The 5,340-nt window shown below is 42.7% G+C and overlaps 1 pseudogene; it reads right to left on the minus strand.

Annotated features, from left to right (window-relative positions):
* Positions 1-208: 208 nt before the first annotated feature.
* LOC139012837 (60 kDa heat shock protein, mitochondrial pseudogene) lies at positions 209-4,682 on the minus strand (annotated as a pseudogene).
* Between the last annotated feature and the right edge of the window lie 658 nt (positions 4,683-5,340).

Genomic DNA, 5,340 nt, shown 5'->3' on the forward strand with positions numbered 1-5,340 from the left:
CCAGTGGTCAAATAAATCGAGTCACTGAGTCCCTCTCTGGCCTAAACTTGTTGACGGTATGAAGGTTGACACAATGAGACACTGTGTTGATCCTGGTGCAAAAAGCAGAATCTGGAAGCTTCTGACCAAGCAGGAGGAGCTGGGGAGAGGATGGCTGTTCCCATTTGATAGCTGGTTCTGGAATATTCTGCCATAGTGAGTGGATTATTCAGGACTCGTACTTCTCCTTGACCTCCTGCTGAGAACAGTGACAGGGCTCATTAGCACTTCCACTAGAAGCCAGCCCTTGCTGGGAGAAGAGGTGAGAGCAGTCAATTTTGCCACTCATTAGCGACTCTGGACAGATAGGGGTGGGCAGATTGAACCGATTGGCAGAATGAGAGTCTGCTTCTCTGGGGGCACAGTTTTCCATTCTAGTCCTTTCGCCATCAGCGGGTCATCCAGAGTTGACTGTCCGCTGGTCTCACAGATCAATGAGGAAGACAGTATTTTTTAAGGTATTAGTTACTTTATATAATAACTCAGTGGCCGGTGTTGTGATCCTCAATGTAGCAGTGAGACTGCAGGTGGAAAACTGTCTCGTGTATAACAGACACCACCACCACCCTGGCTGTTGTCTCGCTGTCTGTTAGGCTCTGTTAGGTACTGTTCTTACCTAAAGGGTGAGGCTCATGTTTGAAAACAGTTTGGGCAGCTTTGTGTGAAAGGGCCGAAATTTATTCACGTGCCCACAAGGGCCTGCTCTGATCAGCCTGACTTGATATTTGTATAATAGTTTGCCGTTTGCAAAGCACTTTGATTTATCCTTCAATTCTCTCAACAACTCTGTCAGGCCATGGCTTTTCTTATCCCCATTTCACTGACAGCTAAAGGTCATAGAGGTTAACTGAATCACCCAAGGCCACACCAAGTCCAACACTCTCTCCCTGACCCCAAAGTATATGGGATTATGCGGGAGCTTAGCAAAAGGTGAAAGGAAGGGCCTCGCTTAACCCTGTGTGATGACATGGGAAACGAAAGTGACACAACGGAAACCACAGCGCCCTGCATCTGAAGGTGAAGAGTAAACTTCGGTCAGATGGGTCACCAAGGGGGCAGGTGGAGGGCTGAGCCACTCTACGGGGTGGGAAGGGTTTCTTTTTCTCACCTCGTCTTCTTTGGGACTTCGGCTTGTTTTTATAAAATGTGACTCTTCATGCTGCAACATGGATGAATGTTGAAGACATCTAGCCAAGTGAAATAAGCCAGACACAAAAGGACAAATGTCTGCTTCCACTTTTATGAGGTACCTAGACTAGACACATTCAGGGAGACAGAAGGAACAGAAATTACCAGGGCCAGCGGAGGGGGAATGAGAAGCTATTGTTGAATAGATGCTGAGCTTCAGTTTGAGATGATGACAAAGTTCTGGAAACAGACAGCAGTGATGACTGCACAACATTGGGAATGTACTCAATGCCACTGAATTGTACACTTAAAATTGGTTAAAATGCTAAGTTTTATGTGATGTATATTTTGCCACTTTTAGTCTCACCATTACATGGAGGATCACAATACTGGCCACCCAGTTATTATGTAAAGTAACTAATACCTAAAAAAGATTGTCTTGCTCATTGCTCTGTGAGACCAGCAGACAGTCAACTCCGGGTGACCTGCTCATGGAAGAAAGACTAGACTGTATATTTTACCACTTTTTCAAAATGTGGTTCCTCTCGTGCCAAAAGTTTAATTTGGAGATTCTTCACAAAACATATCTATGGCACCCTGTCATGTTTAACTGATGCCTTTCTGATTGAGTAAACCCTCTGATTTTAAATTATTTTCCCCAAGGATTTTGTCTATTAACTGTTTTTATTTGTTTTCTTTTATTCCTGTTTTTAAGCTCAGACAAAAAAAGCTCTTCTAAGTACATAGAATTATAGGTAGTTCCTCTCAAGGTAATAGTTTCTTCTTTGTTAAATGATCATTTCTGATATTTTTTTAAAGTCGCTATTAGAAAATGAATTGAAATTTCCACATGATTAGAAGCCACCGTCTCATTAGTGGCTTGTTACCAAGTTTGGAGATATTTTAATAAATATCAGAGGAGAAACTGGAGACAACACAACTATTGTTTTTAAAATAAATTAAGCCAGTCAGAGACAAACAGATACTGTATTTTTCAGTGTATAAGATGCCCCCATGTATAAGACTCCCCTCACTTTTCCAACTCAAAATTAAGAAATCAATATTTTAAACATTTGCTGGTTTTCCTCTTAGGGCCTTCTTCTTTTTTGGCATCTTAAGTTGTTCTTCCTGTTTTCTCCACTGTCTGATCATACACTCAGTGGGAGGAGGTCCAAATTGTCTCTCTGCAGCTCTATCTCCATGCTTTTTTGCATAGCTGATTACATTCAGTTTGAATTTTGCAGATCAAGACAATTGCTTACTGGTGTTTATCTTTTTATTTTTTTACATCTTTATGGGCTCAGAACACTCCGGTCCCTGTTGCATCTGCACACACTCCACCTTCTCCTCCACCTCCAATTATGACGTCAGTAACAATAAGGCTCATGATTGGAGGAAGCCTGTTTGACAGGTATGGGCAGCTATGCACCCAAGGGGTTCCCTCCATGGTTGACTTTCATGTATAAGACACCCCTCGATTTTCAGTCTAATGATTTTAGAAAAAAATAGCATCTTATACATGGAAAAATACAGTACCATATGATTTCGCTTATGTGTGAAATCTAATGAACAAAATAAACTACTGAAGTGGAGAGAACAGACTGACAGATGTCAGGAGGCAGGGCTGGGTGAGAAGGGTGAAGAGATTAAGCAAAGGAGAAAAAAAAGACACATGGACATGGACAACAGTATGGTGACTGCCAGAGGAAAGAAGGGGTGAGGGAGATAGAAGAGAGTAAAGGGGCGATGAATGGTGATGGAAAGAGACTTGTGTTGGGCTGTGAACACACAATGCAAAATACAAATGATGTATTATAGAATTGGACACCAGAAACTATACACTTTTATTAACCAACTAGAGGCCCGGTGCATGAAATTTGTGCACAGGGGATGGGTCCCTCAACCTGACCTGCACCTTCTCCAATCTGGGAGCCCTGACGGCATAGGCCCACTTTCTGTGGTTCTCTGCTCTCTGTGGGGCCTGGCTGCTCCACACCTGCTGCCCAGAGGCTCTCCTCGGCCCAGAGGCTCTCCACAGCCGGGGTGGGATGTTTGCTTCATCACCCTGGTGATGAAGCAAGCGTCCCGCCCTGGCCACTCCACACCCGCTGCCCAGAGGCCCTCTGTGGCCCAGGCGGAACACTTGCCTAATTGCTGCAGCAACGAAACAAGCATTCCACCAGGCCACTCACACTGCCAACTCTCAGCGGCCGCCCCGCCCACCCCAGGACTGGGGGACTCTGGCGGGGCTGAGGGGACTGGGTGCCGCCATCTTGTGACTATGGGCGCCACCATCTTTGTGATGGAGTGACAGTTAATTTGAATATTACCCTTTTATTAGATAGGTTGTCACCCCAATAAATTCAATAAAAAATTTTAAAAATTGTTTGCTCTTGCCTTATTCAATTCTCCATCTTTGAGCCAATATTATAAACTAAAATGTGTAATCTCTACCAGGAGTTTATTCTCCTGTGCAGAATTTTGGGGACAAAGGATTAGTAAAGACTAGGTTGTGGGATCCATCTCCAGTTGAGACACTTACCAGAGGCAGCTGATCAATGTTTGTCTCGCATGATGTTTCTCTCTCTCTCTCTCTCTCTCTCTCTCTCTCTCAAAATCAATAAAAACATATTCTTGGGTGAGGATTTTAAAAAAATAAGTGTACCTGGAACTTCTCCCTCAACACCTTCCACAATTATGACCAAGAGCTTACAGTGAGCATTGGCAATTTCAAGAGCAGGTAGAATGGACTGGACAGTAGAAATTTTCTTTGCACTCAATCGAACATAGGCACCTTTGAATTCACATTTCTGACCTGTTGCTGTGTAAATTGTGGAGAAATATAAACTTGATCAAACTTCATGCCTTCAATAATTTCTAATTCATCATTCAGTGTTTTTTCATCCTTTATCGTGATGACGCCCTTTCTCCCAAACTTTTTCATTGCATCAGAAATGATGCTGCCAATTTCTTTGTCTCCACTTGCAGAAATTGTAGCAACCTGAGCAATTTCTTCAGGTTTAGACTGCTGCTTAAATTCAGCAATCACAGCATCAATAGCTAACATCACACCTCTCCTGAGTCCCACTGCACTAGCAACTTTGCTAATCTTCCCAAAGCCTTCCTTGACCACAGAGTGTGCCAGTACAGTAGCAGTAACGGTGCCATCCCCCGCCTCTTCATTTGTATTATTGGCAATTTCTTGAACAAGTTCAGTGCCAATATTTTTATCTTTTACGTCAATGGACTTTGCAATGGTCATACCAACTTTTTGTTACTTCGGGATTTCTCCAACTCTACTTAATAATACTGTTCTTGCCTTTGGCCACACAGTAACGACTACAGCATTGGCTAAAAGGTCTACACAGTTGAAGCATTAAGGCTTGGGCATCTGCACCAAATTTTACATCTTTCCCATAAGCCCTAGTGAGATGAGCCAGTGCCCCGTACACTGGCCTAATCTGGCAAAGGACTTCATGTAATCGAAGCCTTGCTGTCGGCCAGCAGCTGGGCATGCAAGCAGCGAGGCAGGCTGCCAGTAATGAGGGCTCTGCTGGCATATTTTTAAGGCTCGTGAATTTTATAATCATTCTCTCAATGTCCTTTTTTGTTGTTGTTTTTCTCTCCTGTGGGCTTTAGTGCTTTATGTACCTTATATACTTGAATCCCCACAACACTTCAGCAAGGTAGTTATTTCCCTACATTTTATAAAAGGGCAAAGTAAGTGACTTAGGATCACACAGTCCATATGAGCCAGAGCTGAATTTTGTAGGTTTTTTAAAAAATGGTGGTAAAGAACACATAACATGAAATCTACCCTTTTAAAAAAATTTGTAAGTGCACTATACAGTATTGTTAATTTTATGTGCATTTTACAGAAAATCTCTACAAATTTTTTCATCTTGCGTGACAAACTCTATATTCATTGAACAGCTTCTCCCATTTCCTCTTCCCTCCAGGCTCTGGCAACCACCATTCTGCTTTCTGCCTCCATGAGTTTGACTACTTTAGACACTTCATAAAAGTGGAATCATGCAGCGTTTGTCCTCCTGTGACTGGTTTATTTTACTTAGCATTAGGTCCTCGAGATTCATCCATGTTCCACATGTATCAGCATTTCCTTCTCTTTGAAGACTAATATTCCATTCTATGTGGTGCATCATGTTTCCTTTA

Source organism: Myotis yumanensis, unplaced genomic scaffold (assembly GCF_028538775.1).
Source record: "Myotis yumanensis isolate MYYU_CA2020_CCGP unplaced genomic scaffold, mMyoYum1.0.hap1 SCAF_6, whole genome shotgun sequence".
NCBI classification, from domain to species: domain Eukaryota; kingdom Metazoa; phylum Chordata; class Mammalia; order Chiroptera; family Vespertilionidae; genus Myotis; species Myotis yumanensis.